Here is an 18,422-nt window from a genome sequence, read left to right as displayed (position 1 = left end):
AGGGTAGCATTCTTGGGCCTATATTGTACAACATTTTCAAATCGGGCCCCAGGGTTGCCACAAATCTTTGTTCGTCGATGATACAGGCATTTCTGCTAAAGGAAGAAGTCTTCATGTCATTTGCAGCAGACAGCAGAAAATTTTTAATATTTCTCTTCTTATTTACAAAAAAAAGAAGATTTCTTCCAACGCTTCCAAAACCCAACTTTTCAATATTAAGCCTAGAGCTTCCTTTTTTGAAACCTAGTAGTAGTCCCATAGTCACTAAGAACGGAGTTCCAATTTCCTGGTCGAACCAAGTGAAATATCTTGGGTTAGTACTTGACCAGAAAATAGCTTTTAAAGATCACATTAAGGGTATTCAAGCCAAATGTAACAAATATATAAAATGTTTATATCCTATTATAAACAGGAAATCCAAACTTTGCCTGACGAATGAACTTCTAATATTTAAACAAATGTTTAGACCGGCCATGCTTTACTCTGTGCCAATATGATCTACCTGTTTCACGACCAGGAAAAAAGCACTTCGAAGGATTCAGAACAAAGTTCTGAAGATGATTTTGAAGTTGCCTCCCTGGTAAAGTACTACCGAGGTACATAGAATTTCGAATTTTGAGGCTTTAGAATAAATGTCTAACAAAATAAATAATAATTTCAGGCAAAAATCGCTGCAATCCTCAATTGCAACGATTAATTTCGTTCATACTTTAAGATAATAGTTAAGATTTAGTTTTAGATTTTAGTTTTAAGATGTCAATTGTCATACTGATATGCATAATAAATGCATGTCTAAAAAAACCTGTTTACAATACTGAATTGCAAACAATCAAAAAACACTTAGATATATCATAGCAATTAAGGCTGGTAAATTACTGTAGTAGCTGGAGCAACAAGACTTAAATGAAATGTAATATTTATTTTGAATTCGGAACAAATCAAGAGCAAATTTTCATTATGTCTAAAGTAACATTCGCACCGATCCTATAAAATAAATTTTTGTTTTGATGACCGAAAAGTTATTCCAATTTCCAATTAAACACATATAATCTCATAGTGATAGCAATGTTTAACATATTAGGCAGAGTTTTAATCATACAAAGCAGATCGCTAGCTGTCATGCTAAAAATACTGGTTTTTGAGGAAAAAAGTTATTATATGTCGTTTAGTGGTCCCCCAATGTTACTTAAGTCAAAGTGTATTTACCAGGATATTTGAGAGAATTATCAATCACGTCTCCTTACGTGCAGCCTATTCATCATTTTAGGACCACCGAAATCATCTTAGCAACAAACAGTTCGATTTATTCACTTTAAAAGCGAAACGACGAACGTACACTTTTCACAGGTTTCTCTGCACTGTTACTTAAGAAAAAACGGCATCTCCATAGAAATCAGGTAACTTAAGTAACATCGAAAAATATTTTCATGGGAAGTTGATTACATCAAAAAGCAATGTTACTGGTAAAAAATTTTAAAATGGGATGTGATCCTATATTCGGACAGTATAAACATAGAGGTAACTCTAAGACTAGTAGGTCCCGAAGAAATGTGCCCAACTTTTTGGCTCAGCTCTGGTACTATCTTCGGTCCCAAGCTAATCGATTCACCCCTCGAAACATAGGAAAATCTAATAACCCCTCATTTTATCTGTCAAACTTTCATAGCGAATCAAAACAAACATTGTGTAGTACTAGAATTTTGACTAGAATGGGGTGCGTTAATCGATTTGCTTGGGACCAATAGGCTAGTCAAGTAGTGAGCCAATTTAAAATCGTTAGTTTCGTATTGATTGTTGGTATAAAGGGCGAACACGAAATTATTGCGACACCGAAAATGTCATGCCAATTTTCTTATAATGTTTAGAATCAAACCAAAATTTTAGGGTAGTTTTATACATATATTTACTTCAAACATCAAAAGAAAAGTTAATCGATGGAGCCTTGAGTGTAAAATTGAACGCATTTTCGCTTGATGCCCTCCATCAAAGTCTTAACAGTGTCATCCGGTACCAGTTTCTCAGTTTTTTTTTCCATTTTCTTAACATGTCCTTCTCGTCTTTGACTGTCTTCTTGCTCTTCCGAAGTTCCCGCTTCATTATTGCCCAGTACTGCTCCACCGGGCGCAGCTCCGGACAGTTTGGCGGATTCATGTCCTTTGGAACAAAATGGACAGAATTGGCCTCATACCTGGACACTTTTAGAATAGTGGCATGATGCCAAATCTGGCCAAAAGAGCGGAGCTTCGTCGTGCTGCTGCAAGAACGGCAAAAGACGCTTTTCGAGGCACTCAGATTTGTAGATCTCGCCATTTACTGTGCCCTTTGTCACGAAAGGCTCACTCCTCAGTCCGCAAGAGCAGATGGCCTGCCAAATGAGATATTTGGAGGCGAACTTCGACATTTTCTTCTCCTTAAATTTGTCGTCCACATCGAACTTGCTCTTGCCGGTGAAAAACTCCAACCCCGGAATTTGCTTAAAATCGGCTTTTATATACGTTTCGTCGTCCATCACATAGCAGCCATATTTTGTCAGCATCTTCTCGTAGAGCTTCCGTGCCCGAGTTTTAGCCGTCGATTGTTGCCGCTCATCGCGGTTTGGGAAGTTCTGTACCTTGTATGTATGTAATCCAGCTCTCTTCTTTGCATTCTGGACGTAGCTCTGCGACATGCCAATCTTTTTAGCCAAATCACGGCTTGAGACGTTGGGATTTGCTTTAATCATCCGCTTCACCTTTCCCTCCGTCTTTTTGTTCTCCGGTCCCGGTTTTCTTCCAGCTCCTTTGCCGTGGTCCAACGTCAACCGCTCCTGGAACCGCTTCAACACTCTGGAGACGGTTGAATGGTGAATGTTCAACATTTTTCCCAACTGCCGGTGCGACAGGTCAGGAAATTCCAGGTGTTTGGAAAGAATTTGTTCTCTCAACTCGCGTTGGCTCACCTCCATTTTCGTTGAATCGAAAAACACGACTTCGAGTTTGACAGCATGTACACAATACACATCAATGAGAAAGTGTGCAAAATTTGGTTGATTTTTACCCAATGGTAAAAAAAAAGTTATGCCCTGTTGAATGTGTCGCAATAATTTCGTGTTCGCCCTTTATAGTGTAATAGCAGGAGCATCGATTCACACTGATAGCTCGACTTTGTTTACCTTTGTTACTTTCGACGTAATGAAAATTTTCTCTTGAAAAAAAGAGTTGAAAAAATGTTATTCCCCTTAAGTCGCCTCCTGGTCGTCCCCATCATTAATTTATATTCATATCTTTCTAACAAGGCACCATATTTATCTACATACATTTTTGATAACTATGCTTATATTAAATTTTCTCAGCTAAAACTTTGCTCAAGATAACTTTTCGATTAAATATAAGGAACAAAAGTTATTAATGGTTCAAAACGCTGATGTCTTAAGATCATGCTCAATCAACTGCTCAGCTGGCAACCGTGGAGTATCAGGCACGTGACATAGAGCACAACATGGCTATTATGTCACACTCACCGAGATCACATTGACAGATTTTTGAGCATGACATTTTGAACCAATAAGATTCTGTAACAAGTTTGTGGGCTAAAAAAATTTAATTTTTGGAACTATTTGTTTCGGTATAAAAATAAGCGAGGGGGTCCTAGCTTTTTGCATGTACAAAAATCTGACAATGTGGCATCGCTGGTTACACAGCAAAATACAGTGTTGCCTACTAACCAGCTGCATGATCATATCATAAGATAACCAATTTCTTAAATAATGAATAACTATTTTATTTGATGATTGACCAAAAAACGATCTTTATCAAATTTATAGTTGACAAAATTACCAACAAGAAAAGCTCTCAGAAAAACATAGAAAAAGGGTAGAAGGCAATGACCAAAAAAATTGGATTTCCCAATTCTCATACATACTTCATATGGTTTGTGCTCAGTCACTTTCTAACCAAACAAATTCAAATTTTGGGAGGCTAATTTCAGCACTGTGGAGCGACACCTTCAAATTTTGCATCAGTCTACTGCACAATGTAGTCACAATACGTCGATACAAATACTAAGTGGACTTAAATGAAAACTAGATGACGCTGGTGGTGTGACTACATTCGCACCACAGTGTGTCTGGGTTCAATCCCAGCCGAGGTCATTTGAATTTTTCTGAGGCTAAAAAATCTCTGGAAACGTCTTCCTTCGGAAGGGAAGTAAACCGTTGGTGTTGATGGGTGCGATATCTACCCAGGTGTGGAAACCACATTTCGGGGCAATCTGTTACTTCTAATGAATGGCAAAATAATGTTCGTTACGAGACATATTTAAAACCGTAAGACGGGGTGACATTGCACAAAAATTGAAAAAACTAATTGATGAAAATATCTTGAATTTTCAGAAAATTATTACTTGAATTTGCTTCTTGAACTCCTGGAGTAAAGTGTAGATAATATTAACCAGCAGATCTATTAAAATAGTGCTGCAAAGATAACTGTCATAAATAGTAGCAAAAGCATAATTTTAAAAATGTGCCAGTCAGCGGCGCCGGTGGTGTATTGGTAAGCGTGATTAACACTCACCCCAGCAGGCCTGGGTTCAATCCCAGTCGACGCCACGATGATGTTCTGAGGCATATCATCTCTAATCAGGGAAGTAAAGCCGATGGTCCACGGTTCATGAGTTGATGGGTCGATAGGTAGGGTCCAGATGTGGGAGCTGCCTCCCTGGCATCGGTAGCATTGGTGCTCAGTTACACACGATCTTTCGCCATACATACGAAGAACATTGTCATCATGATCATTTTTTCAGAACAATGTTTTTTTGTTGGTTCCATTTGGGGTCCCAAACAACTATGCAAAACTTGAGGACGATTGGTTGTAACCCGGCTTTCAGCCTTGCCTTTGAAATTTGTATGGGAAAACCTACTTTTTTGCATCTTTATTACAAGGGACCATAACCACAAACCACGCATCTAAATACGCCCAAGAAGTGCCTAACAACTTTGCCAAAGGATGTATTGTTCTAGAATGCCCTTAATAAAAGTTATAGCTGTTCAAAGATCACTGTTTCGAATTAAATGCAAAAAATCCCTTTTTCTGCCAACACTGCCGGTGTACCAATGGAAGTCAAACTCCAAACTGAAATAATTTCGAAGTTGATTATTTTATCGGTTTGGAATGTTCAGATGAAGCTTACTGTATCCTTTTCGCCCCTCACTTATATCAATGAAAGTAAACATAAAGACTAAAATAACTTCGGAGTTTCCCATCTTTCGAGTTATTTTGATGGGTTATTCAACAACATTTGCTCAATCTCATAAGAGCAGTTTGAAAGCGAGTACCCCCATTCCCTTCCCTACTCTTTTGGTGCAGTATACAATGTCAGATATATTCACACAAATGTCATTGGATTGTAATGATTATATTTCATTTTATTATATTCTACGATTTCTCAAGGTACTCTTTTTGATGCTGTTCCATCCCCTGAAGCAAATATTGCTGTTGAACTAGGTCTCGGGTGAATTTCTTGATAAGTCAGAAATTAGTTTCACACCTCATTCAGCCATATCGTTGACAACCATCAAGGAAGCAACTCGTTGTATCGCATTGTAATAATGTGTATCATTACTCCACTCGTTTGCCGGTTTTTGCATGAAGCCGGTCGAAATTTCGAAAAGGAATCAGCACTGTTAGAAATGACGTTTGACTTGGGAGCCTAACTGAAACGTAGCCCACTTAAAGTTAGCCCAACATGCGAAATCTGACTATACCTGTGTCTGAGACGAAACTGGTGAAGACAGTTTCCGTTTTCTACTAATTTTTCATTCAAAGTGTTTTTATGTTACTTCATACGCGAAGTTAGCGATTTTCAGAGTTGGTTGGAAATGCTAACATGAAGCTTTAGTGTGATGATTTATTAGCTAGAGAATGATCTTTAGAAGAGGGTAGGTGGATAGTTCCGTTAGAGCACGGCAGTATGAAAATTGAATAGAAGTTGAAAATGAGCGAAGGGCCATTAATGCGACAGTTTTTTGAAGATAGACGCACATTTTTTGCCTAACCCGTACGATGTACGCGGAGACTTGAAGTATGTCTCCAAGTCTACAGGCACCCCCCTCCCCCCCCCACCAATTTCTAACTACGCTTATGAGAATGAGCAAATATGTTCGAAGAATTCATCCTGAACATACCAAATCGATAAGATAAGAAACTTCGAAGTTATTTCAGTTTGATACTTTACTTCTATTGTTATGAGTGAGGGGGGCGGGGTATATTATTCCCCCCCCCCCCCCATCCCTCTCACATACCTATATGAGATAGAGCTATTGTTTTTGAATAATTCATAAGAAACTCCGAAAATATTTCAGTTTGGAATCTGACTCCCATTGGTGTTGGCAGAAAAAAGGATTTTTGGTGTTTAATTCAAATCATAAATATTTGAATAGCTATAACTTTTTTTTAGATACATTAAAGCTTCAAACTTCCTTTGACAAAGTTGTTAGGCACTTGCTATATTTATACATACTTAGTTGCACGGTTCATGCAGAATTGTGGTCTCTAGAGATAAAAATGCAAAAAAGTTGATTTTCCCATACTAATTTCCATACAAATTTCAAACGCAATGCGGAATGCCGAGTTACATCCAATCGTCCCCAAATTTTGCACAGTTGTTTGGGACCCCAAATAAAATCAAAAAAAGGTTGTTCTCGATTGGTGAGGTAAAGTTTGCGTTTTCCCATATAACGATGACCCTCTCTAATAACCAAGTGTACTCCTAATATCTACGTTGCATTTACATATTTTAAGATATTTTCACCAAATTTATGTTTTGGCCCAATGTCACCCCCCATAAGGTTACATTTGTCTATTTTATTTTTAAATGTAGTAAAATGTGGTATGAACTAATCAACTAATTAAATGAAAATTTATGACTTTGACTTTGATATTGATGAATATATTCACATGCTAAAATGTGAATGATGTAAGGTAGGGATCGAAAAATTATGATTTTTGGCCCAATGTTACCTCCACTTACGGTACATCAAATGCTCAAATAATAAAGTGTGGCTCAGTTAGAAACTGTAAGTAAGAAATTAGCTCTATCTCGGATTTGTGTTTACTATAGAAAAATATGAAGCAAGGATGTTATCATTCTTTCATAAAAAATAACATAAAATTATTATGACGTGATTCAGATAAAACAGAGAACTTTCTTAGAATTTCCCGGCATCATCCGTTAAACACACAGCAGGGTTCAATCTCAGCGGCCAGTTTGTTTCAACATCTGGCCATCACTTCAGCATCTTGAGTCACCTTGCCAGTATTCTTCAAATTCCACTTGATAATTGCACAATACTACCGATTGGCCTTAATTGGGGGAAATTTGACATATTTATGTCCTTTTCTATGAAATCCAGCCCGTTGTCAAGGTACCACCCAAGTAACAATTTTGGTTTTTTGAGGGTTCTGTAGACCATTATTTAGACTTGTAGCTTGCTTTAAATCCACCATAAAACTTACAATGTTACTTGGGAACTGAAGTGAATGTAGTGGCTGTAGTGGAAGGTTAACAAATCAATCCAAAACTTTACATGTTCTTTGCCTTCTTCAATAAACGCTTTTTTCCAGGTACTCATGCTTAAACTGTAAACCTTCGAATTGTCAGATCATGAGTTTTCTGACAAATTTATTAACGAAAACGAAGTTAAACTTGCCGGGCACATCTCCTGTACCGTTACCAAATATAACTGTTGTTCTGGATGCCGCCCAAAATCTATATTCTCTTATGTATCGTCATCCATAAGTAAGCAACCATGGTACATCGTCAGAATCTGGTAGTACAACTTCCAAGCACATATTCAAGAAAATGTTGTGAAGTATACGTTGAACACCTATTAATTTCGCTTTCAGAGCGTCACAATCAGCAATGTCATGATTCAGGAACGCTCATTCTTAGGCATACTTTAGAACCTTTTATTGTAGCTGAGTAAAAAATATCATTATAGCATCTAAATATTTCACAAATAAAAATAAGCATTTGTTATTGCGCAGTGAGTGGAATCAACCACTAAATTATGTTCCAGTGCTTTGTTTAATTGCTTGTTTGGTTGGTTGAACCAGGAAACATCAGACGTACGCTCGTATTTGTGATCATTCCTAGAAAATGATGCACCAAACAAAAATTTACGAATCATTTTTTAACACCTTGTACTTGTTGGATGAATTTCCATTGGAATGTTCTGTGATAAAATTACTCATTTTTGTCATTTTATTCACTGTATGGTTTTTTTTTTCTATGATTAACTTTTTTTTTAAATTTTTTCAAACATGGCTAAGGTTTATAATTAAATTAAATTTTTATTTTATGTAACCCCTGCCCCTCCTCAAACTAAAAAAATTAAACTATATTGGAAGGGCAAAAAATAGCCTTATTCAAAATTGCCCCTTACTCCTTTACGCTACGCTTGATCCTAAAACTACACATTTTATTGATATTAATTTATGATTTAATTAGTTGTTTATCCAGTAGTTTTTTTTTCGTCCGTAGTAATATATATTCCCTCCTGACCTGTTTGAGTGATGGACATAAAATGAAAATAATATTTGCATCAGCCTTATTAATTTTTCATTACGAAATATGGAATGGTTTAGATCTCATATGAATATTTTATTTCAATTCCTCATATGCTGAAGTAAAAAGTGGTGGCTCCAGGTATAACTGTTAGAACGATCGTATGTACATATGAGATCATCGAGCTTGCAACACTGCCTTATTTATTTGACAAATTTAGCACCAAATCATCGATACAACATTTTGAAATGTTCTAGAAAATTATTCCCGCAGTCATTTTCGCAGTCAGAATAGACTTGCTCTACAATATGCTTCGGTGTAGCAGTAAAGAGGGGTACCTGAATACGTAGCGTGTTTGGGCATAAGTATATTTTAGACTTTGACTATATGTTTTAATATTACTTCTACGTGAAGTCAACGATTTACATAGTTGAAGATGCTAATTTCAAATAACAGACTGTAGTGGTAATTTTATACGATCGATGGAGTAGATGAAAGTATAGAGTTGATAGTTCCGTTAGAGTACGGCTGTGTGAAGATTGCATATAGATATTAGGATAGCGAGCTAGGACAACTTTTAAGGAAGGTACAAATCGGTTTTTTCATCTCTCTTTACCAAACTCCCCCTTTGGAGAGGGATGGTGAGGGGTGTCCCCCCCCCGCCACCACTGGCAAAAAGAGATGAAAACCGACCGCTCAAGTACCAACAGTGTGTTTGAAACAGTTCTACCGATTTTTTACCGCACTTCAGTTGTTATTTGAAGGAAGGCATCCAGTCGTAGGTTTGGAAATTGCAACTATTGTTTACCCCTACCACGATATGTGCTCCTGTCATCGTCGACTTGACGATCTCGAGGGGACACGGGTGGGATAGGTGCTGCTACTGTACCTTTCAACCCTACCCCACCCGTGTCCCCTCGAGATTGTTAAGTCGTGTATTTGCTCATTTTTCTATGCGTTGCTTCTATCTTCACTTAAGCGCATCGCCATTGTATCTGTCGCTTGGATTCTGGCAAAGTTGCCAGTCTTCTTGATTTGTTGTCTTCGCCTTAACTCAGGGGATCACAAGAAAATTAAAAAAAAACTTTTATAAATGCCAAATATGCTTAAATGTTTCTGTCCTAGAAACTCGTGTTGCACAGAGTAATAGAAAGATGAAATACAAATGGATTCAACCCTGTCCGAGAAAAATGCTACCTAGAACACGTCCGGATATATTCTATGCAACAGATTCTAGACACATCCCGTGTGGGAATGGTTATCCAAACATGTTTGGATTTGGCCAATGTGGTTCTGAGTAAAGAAATTGTTATTGAATTTTCATTTGATATGATGTCAAATTAAGGAATGATCTTGTTATCGATTTCGATGTTATCTGATCTGATTTGTCGCATGATGAAATTTGACGCAAGTAGTGTATGGAAAATAAATTTACCAGTGATATTACAGCCATACGGATTACATGGAATGTAAGAGAAAGGCAACAATGAAAATGTTATATGGCTCCCTTTAAGGCATAAGTAGAGTTAATTATGCTATTATGGACCTCCTAGTAGATGTGTTAACCATCCACATCATAACATAATAAATTCAGTTATATTTTTCATATAAATAATGCAATGAAATATTGAATCCTGTTGAATATCAGTGGAATTCCTGTATTAAGAAAGAGAGATCCTTTTAATTAATTACTTGAATTGCTTATCCTTGACATATTCGCAGACTTCTTCAGTGTATTGTGCTTGCCAAATATTAGTATGCAAAGTTAGGAAAAGTTATTAAGCTAGTGAAAGTAAATGGCCATTACTAACCCTTCTCCTTTTCTTTATAAATGAATTGATATCGTCTGTAATACACCGTTGATATAAAAGGACATCCTATGGGAACCACATAGAATAATTCGTTTTAAACATGTACATTCAGCTTATACTCATGATAGGTGCAGAAAATTACAATAGCTCACATAAAATTCTACCAGAAAACTGTCAAAAATTTATAAAATTTGTATCCACTCTTTGTATGTTTGTCAGCTTCTAACTGAAATGCAAAGTTTTCATGGTTTAACATATAATTTGCTTATAATAAACCCAACATTTGTCATAAATCTGATTCATAAGAGTTGGGTATAATTTACTCGTAAATCACTCGAATTCTCAAATTAAATCGCATTCATCGCTTGGTGGTCCACTGAAGGCAAAGGTTCCATAATAGGGTAATATCCCCTATCAATATGCGCTGGTATGTAGTACCCAAAAAGGATCAATAATGTATGCAGTTAATTTTATTTACATGATCATTTGTTTATTTATTAATATCAATACAGAAACAAAGTGACTAGACAAAAGATAAGAATGAAATCTTATAAACCACACAAAATCATCTCCTACCATCCATTTATCCATATATTCATTTCAGTATATGCGCTCAATTTTTCGATTGTTACATCCACGACCGAGAGAGCACGTAACGTGGCAAAAAAAAACCCCACACCATAATACAGGAGATTCAACGTGGCAGATGAAACATGTGTGCCACGCGAGAACTCTTGTATTCACATGTCCGTTTATTCTCTCTAAATGGGCCTGTTTTTAAACCACGTTTACTGACATTCCAATGCTGTCCTGCACTATTCCCAAGAAAACGAATGAAAAGAAAATGTATAAAATTATAACGAAAATATATAAATATATACCAGTCCTTTTTGCCGAAAACTCTCAAAATCAACACATACATTACGTATTTATAAACATTTCAAACTTAAGCACATATTGCAGAGAGAGACAGAGAGAGAGGCCAGATATTTTATGTTTTAAATAACGGATTGGCTACTAGTGTTAATTTTGGCGTCGAGACGCTAACAACGTCGCCGGGTGCGAGTGAAAATAAATCAGTATGTAAATATATTTCCGAACACCGTTTCTCGTCAGCTCGGAGCTGTAGTAAAATTATAATTTCGGAAATTTATCAATTTCTGCAAATTTGACTGACTAATGAATAAAACAAGTGAACGATAACTGCCGTTTGTTGCCAAGACTTTGAACTCGTGCATGGGTGGATGATAGAGAAGATTTTTTATAAGCTGGTACTATTAATATAAATTGAAGAAAAACATACAGTGATTGATTGTCAAGGAGCTCGCACGTTTCTATACAATTGTGTTATGTGGAAAATACATGCTGCCGAAGAAATAGTTAATTAAAATCAAAATTATGTGAGAAAAACAACTAGATGCCCTCGTATGGGGCAATTTTCCGAATTGGTGTTCAATAGTACTGGAGTTAATACCAGCAGCAATTTATACAATACACTCTAGTTACGGGTGTGTGAACAGCTTGTCTACTCCTGGGATTGGACTATATCGCAAACACAACGTTGCTTTGAAAATAGAATAGTTTTGCCACGTCTCAAGTGTGCATCATCGTGAAAACGGTGGAAAATTGTGCGTCAGCAACATACGAGTAACATTTTCTGTTTTCTTTGAATATTCGCGACTGGCCACTGTTAACTTGAAGTTTTGCCAAATTTATGTTTCAATATATGAATGTATTCCTGCTTGATTTTTGTGATAGATGTCGCCGGAAGAAAATAATAAGGAGTTATTATTTTTTTACTTTATGCTGGAATTCAGCGATGGACTTGGAACCCTTTTATGCCGAAAATAGATTTCATAAATATAGTAACAAAAGTTGATAGCGTATATGGCTGCAGATATAATCCACTATAAATTTGTTTCTGTATTCTCAGCAATTCGTCTGTATTTTGCAATTGCGTTTGCCTAGTAGTTCTTAAAAAAAAACTGTGTTTGAATAACTTTAGCTACTGTATCTGATTTATGACAATTACAAATTCCTTCGTCAACATTGTATTTTATTTTTTGCCAGTGACAAAAGTTAATAATGACGACGTCATTGGATAAATTAAAAGTGTAACTGACTTTCAGCTCAGTGAGTCAGTGTTCAAACTCAACCAATCTCTCGACACGTCTTCCTTCGGAAGCAAAGTAGATCCGTCGGTTCCAATCATGTCTTGATGGGATCGATATGTAAGGTCTAGGTTAGAATGTCCTTTTTTCCAATTTAACTTGAAAGTTTGGCTCCCTATTTGAAATTCAGATATTATATCATTTGTCTCAACGAAATTTAATGAATAATGATTATTTAATCAAATTTGGTGTGAAGTAAAATGTCAAACAAACTGTGAAACTCAGATTCATCGGAGCTGGCTAAACCAATTTGAGTGAAACCAGTTTCATTTGGTTTGCCTTAAACTTTCATAAAACTCTATTGTGACTCTTCTATTAAGTCACGGTTTTGCCGAGCCGGAGGCAGTGGGTTTGATTCCCGGCCTGTTCAAGGAAAAAATTTCGGTGGAAAACTTTCTTGCCATCCCTGGACATATAGTATAATTTGCTTGCTACACAATATACCAATGCATATATTATTGGTTGGCATAGAACACTATGGTGAGAGCAGGCGAAAGCTCGTATAAAATCGTCAAAATATCAAAAAAGTAAAATTTCAAAACCAACTAAGGTAATCAATCATTTTTATCGGTGATGGTTGAACCGATTTGAGTCAAGTTCAAGTTATTTGACTCCCCTGGAATCCTATTGTATTTTGTCGATCACTTTTAAAACCAAAAACTATTTGAACTGTAATGTAACTAAAATAACAAATTTAACTTAAACAGCGCCGTAAAGCGGGTAATCATGCACAACGTGTTACAGTTTTTGATCTACCACCGATCTCTAGCCCTGACAACTTCAAACTAGGGGTACATGTTTTTTCATGAATCAAAGGAACACTGCTTTGTCCTTGTTACGTTTTACGCCTTGTTGATAGTGACAAGAATCGGGTTGCATCCAATGAATTCTATACAGATGTGGTATCTCTCTCTTTCTCTCTGTGTGTGTGTGTTTTTTTTTTTTTTTTTTTTTGGCAAGGAGGAAACCTTCAAAAAGGCCATCGTGCCACCGCTTGACGACTGGGCGCACAGTCGCGGTGACACGGTGTGTGGGATTCTACGCACCTCACTTTACCTCAACTAATTGGCGCTTCCAGTTCGCTGATCGTCTCTCCAATTTGTGAGCCATTTAGCTCCCAGCGTCACGTTTTACTCGGTTATCCCTGGTGGTGGATACAGCCTACTCTGACGGAGAGTTCTCCCAGCTTCAGCTTTCAGTTCGCACTTGTGTGAGCACATTACTACTTTCTAGTTCGTCTTCCCGCCATTTTCGCTGCAGCGCTGACATGATCTGCGTTACTGCTCTGCTGACGGCGTTAAAGGTGCCCTCCTCTCGACACATTTCTTCGACGACATTCTCCGTGCTAAGGGCGAGCATATCCTCTCGCACATCATCAAATCTAGGACATTCGAAGACCACGTGCTCTGGTGATTCTTCCACATTCCCACACTTCGGATAGAAGGGTGACGTTGTGTGTCCGAACCGATGCAGGTACTTCCTGAAGCAGCCATGACCAGACAGGAACTGCGTCAAGTGGAAGTTGACTTCTCCATGCTTCCTGTTCACCCAGGTCGAAAGAGTCGGTATTAGCCTGTGTGTCCAACTACCGTTCTCTGCTGCATCCCACTCCTGCTGCCACTTAGCCATCGACTCCGTTCTCACCATTTTTCGTACTCCTCTGGTTTCTCTCGTCATATAGCACTCGTAGTCCTCCGCCAAGGTGATGCCGATTGGGATCACACCGGCGATAACGCATACTGCCTCCATCGAAATGGTTCTGTTCGCACTCACGACTCGCATGGCCATGAGCCGGAACGTAGTGCTCAATTTCCTTTGATTCTGCTTCGTTTTCAGCGCTTCAATCCAGGCTGGACCTCCGTACCTTAGTATTGATGAGGACACACTAGCCAGAAGACGTCTCTTGCTGCTGCTTGGACCAGAATTGTTCGGCAAGATTCTGGCTATTGCGTTGATGACCTTCGTCGCCTTCTCGCAAGCATATTCGATGTAGCTATTAAAGTTTAGCCGGTCGTCGATCATCACTCCCAGATACTTTAGCATGCGCTTGGAAGCAATGGTGTGCTCTCCAACGGTAATTTCTACCCGCTGCATTGCTTTGCAGTTACTGTCCAACATCACTTCTGTTTTGTGGTGGGCTATCTGCAGCTTCGCTCCTTGCATCCAGTTACCAATCGTATCTATCGCCTCGGCCGCCAACATTTCCACTTCTTCCCGCGTCTCACCGGTTACCATCAAGACGACATCGCCCGCAAAGCCAACGATCTCAACTCCTTTGGGCAGCTTGAGCGTCAGCACGCCATTGTACATTCCGTTCCACAGCGTGGGACCTAGAATGGAGCCTTGGGGAACCCCCACCGTGATTCTAAGCGATTTCTGCCCCGTGTCTGTCACGTAGACCAGGACCCGGTTCTGGAAGTAACTACTTAGAATCCTGCAGAGGTAGTCTGGAACCCTCATTCTATGGAGCGCCTTGGCGATGGCCTCCCAGCTGGCGCTATTGAATGCATTCTTCACATCAATCGTAATCACGGCGCAGTATCGATTTCCTCTCCGCTTCTGTTTGGAAGCTTTCTCGGCTCTGTCAATCACTGTCCGAATTGCATCCACCGTCGATCTCCCTTTCCGGAATCCAAACTGTCTCTCCAACAATCCGTGTTCACTCTCCGTGCATTTCGTCAGCCTGTTGAGGATGATCCTCTCCAAGCGCTTTCCTACAGTATCCAGCAAGCATATTGGCCTATACGATGCAGGATCCTCCGGCGGTTTTCCGGGCTTCGGCAACAGCACAAGCTTTTGTACCTTCAACCTATCAGGGAACTGACCCTCGTCCAGACATTTCTGCAGTACCATCCTAAACATGTCCGGGAACGTCTGGATCGCCGCCTTCAACGCCACTTGGGAATTCCATCCGGGCCGGGAGCTTTATTCGCTTTCAACCCTTTCGCTGCTGCTATGAGTTTCTCGTTGGAGACTTGTTCAACGTTGTCTTCATCTACCTCGCCATATGGTGTACACAGCAAAAAAAAATGTAATATCGATCAATGTAATCCAAGCTGATGTATGAAATAATGATGTAATAGCAAAAAGCAGATACAATATTATATCAATGGATGTAATTTTGTTCGCAAAATCGATGTACATCGTACAACGTTATATTACACAACCGATGGATTGACCTGGTTGCAGCAGTTTGGATGTAATATTCAACAACTTTTTTTTCTGTGTAGGTGGCCAGTTCGTTGGGTCATGCTGTGTGTGTGTGTGTGTGTGTGTGTGTGTGTGTGTGTGTGTGTGTGTGTGTCTGTGTGTGTGTGTATGTGTGTGTGTGTGTGTGTGTGTGTGTGTGTGTGTGTGTGTGTGTGTGTGTGTCTGTGTGTGTGTGTGTGTGTGTGTGCCTGTGTGTGTGTGTGCCTGTGTGTATATATATGTGTGTGTGTGTTTTTTTTTATTTTTTATTTTTTATTTTTTTTTTTTTTTTTTTTTTTTTATAGTAAGGTTTCAGGAAAGCTTCAAGAAGCCTGGCCTGTAGTGAAGGTGGCACGGTGTGGTATCCACTAATTGCCTAGTGCAGCTCCACTAAAACCCATTCCTTACTCTCTCCTCTGCCTGGATCCCCCCGGGACCACTGTGAAGCGACTACTTCGGGGGGTGGCTGTGCTCATGCACTTGTCTTACTCTCAGCGCTAGCTGGCGTTGCTAGATCGCTGCTCTTCTCTCCATTTACGCTGCAGCTCTGACATAATCTGTGTGACTGCCCTGCTGACGGCATTCCAAGAGTCCTCCTCTCGACACATTTCATCAACGACATTCTCCACGTTAAGGACGGGCATCTCCGTTCGCACTGCCTCGAACCTTGGACAGTCAAAGACCACATGCTCCGGCGTTTCATCGACGTTGCCACACTCCGGACAGAGGGGTGACGCTGCGTGTCCGAACCGATGCAGGTATTTCCTGAAGCAGCCGTGGCCAGACAGGAACTGCGTTAGGTGGAAATTGACTTCTCCGTGTTTTCTGTTCACCCAGGTCGAAAGAATCGGTATTAGTCTATGTGTCCATCTACCGTTCTCCGTCGTGTTCCACTCCTGTTGCCACTTAGCCAATGACTCCACTCTCACAACTTTCCGTACTCTTCCGGCTTCTCTCTGCCTGTAGCACTCGCTGTCCTCCGCCAGGGTGATGCCGATAGGGATCATACCGGCGATAACGCATACTGCTTCGGACGAGATGGTTCTGTACGCACTCACGACTCGCATGGCCATGAGCCGGAACGTACTGCTCAGTTTCCTTTGGTTCTGCTTCGTTTCCAGCGCTGGAACCCAGGCTGGACCTCCATATCTCAGTATCGATGATGACACGCTGGCCAGAAGACGCCTCTTGCTATTGCTGGGACCAGCGTTGTTCGGCATGATTCTAGCTATCGCGTTGATGGCCTTCGAAGCCTTCTCACAGGCATATTCGACGTGGCTGTTGAAGTTTAGCCGGTCATCGATCATCACTCCCAGGTATTTTAACACACGCTTCGAGGCTATGGTGTGCTCCCCGACGGTGATTTCTGCCCGCTGTACCGCTTTACAGTTACTGACCAATAACACTTCCGTTTTGTGGTGGGCTATTTGCAGCTTCGCTCCTTTCATCCAGTTACCAATCATGTCGATTGCCTCGGTTGACAACACTTCCACCTCTTCCAGCGTCTCGCCTGTTACCGTCAAGACGACGTCGTCCGCAAAGCCAACGATCTCAACTCCTTTGGGCAGTTTCAGCGTTAGCACGCCGTTGTACATCCCGTTCCAGAGCGTTGGACCAAGGATGGAGCCTTGTGGAACTCCCGCTGTGATCCTAATCGATCTCTGTCCCATGTCTGTCTCGTAGACCAGAACCCGGTTCTGGAAATAACTCCTCAGGATCCTGCACAGGTAGTCAGGGACCCTCATTCTATGCAGTGCTTCGGTGATGGCCTCCCAGCTGGCGCTGTTGAACGCATTCTTGACGTCGATCGTTATCACGGCGCAATATCGATCTCCTCTCCGCTTCTGTTTGGACGCCTTTTCAGCTCTCTCGACCACTGTCCGAATTGCATCCACCGTCGATCTCCCTTTCCGGAATCCGAACTGCCTCTCCGACAATCCGTGCTCACTCTCCGTGTATTTCGTCAGCCTGTTTAGGATGATCCTCTCCAAGAGTTTTCCGAGTGTATCCAGCAGGCATATAGGCCTGTATGATGCTGGATCCCCCGGCGGTTTTCCTGGTTTCGGCAGCAACACTAGCTTCTGTATCTTCCACCTGTCAGGGAAGTGACCCTCGTTCAGGCATTTCTGCAGCACCATCCTGAAACTGTCCGGGGATGACTGGATCGCCGCTTTCAACGCTACGTTGGGGATTCCATCCGGACCGGGAGCTTTCTTCACCTTCAATCCTTTCGCCACTACTACGAGCTCCTCGTTGGTGATTTCGACGTTATCTCCCTCTCCTTCTCCGTACGGTGTAGGTGGCCAAGTTGTTGGGTCGTGCTTCGGGAAAAGTCCTTCCACGATGACTTTCAGCTTCTCTGGGCACATTTCAGCGGGCATCGTTGGACCTCTGATCTTCGCCATCACGACTCGGTATGCGTCACCCCAGGGGTTGGCATCAGCGTCTTGACACAGCTCCTTAAAACAGTTCGACTTGCTCTGCTTAATCACTCGTTTAAAAGCGGCCCTGGCCGCTCGAAACACTTCTCTTCGTTCCTCTCTGTCTGCTTCCGTTCTTGCTCTCTGAACACGTCTTCTGGCTCTGAGACAACTAGCGCGGAGAGTACTAAGTGCCTCGTTCCACCAGTAGACTGGACGCCGTCTGTTATTTGGCTCCAGTTTCCTCGGCATGGTCGTGTCACATGCTCTCACTAACGTTTCTGTCAGCT

At 40.4% G+C, this 18,422-nt stretch overlaps 1 protein-coding gene across 7 annotated transcripts in view; it reads left to right on the top strand.

Annotated features, from left to right (window-relative positions):
• LOC135710670 (innexin shaking-B-like) overlaps positions 1 to 18,422 on the top strand; it is a 135,943-nt gene that overhangs the window by 93,023 nt on the left and 24,498 nt on the right. Inside the window, exon 1 of one of the 7 annotated variants that reach the window (XM_065233314.1) lies at positions 11,553 to 11,623. The exons of 4 other annotated variants lie outside the window; for them this stretch is intronic. The gene's annotated coding sequence lies outside the window, so the exon portion shown is untranslated. Of the gene's footprint in view, positions 1 to 11,552; positions 11,624 to 11,907; positions 11,981 to 18,422 lie in introns of those variants that run through there. 2 more of the 7 variants (XM_065233313.1, XM_065233318.1) reach the window with 2 other exon arrangements.

Source organism: Ochlerotatus camptorhynchus, unplaced genomic scaffold, assembly GCF_037179485.1.
Source record: "Ochlerotatus camptorhynchus isolate MF236.1 unplaced genomic scaffold, CSIRO-AGI_Acam_v1.1 ptg000400l, whole genome shotgun sequence".
NCBI lineage: Eukaryota > Metazoa > Arthropoda > Insecta > Diptera > Culicidae > Ochlerotatus > Ochlerotatus camptorhynchus.
The sequence above is the reverse complement of the archived record's forward strand: the minus strand, read 5'-3'. Positions and strand labels throughout refer to the sequence as shown.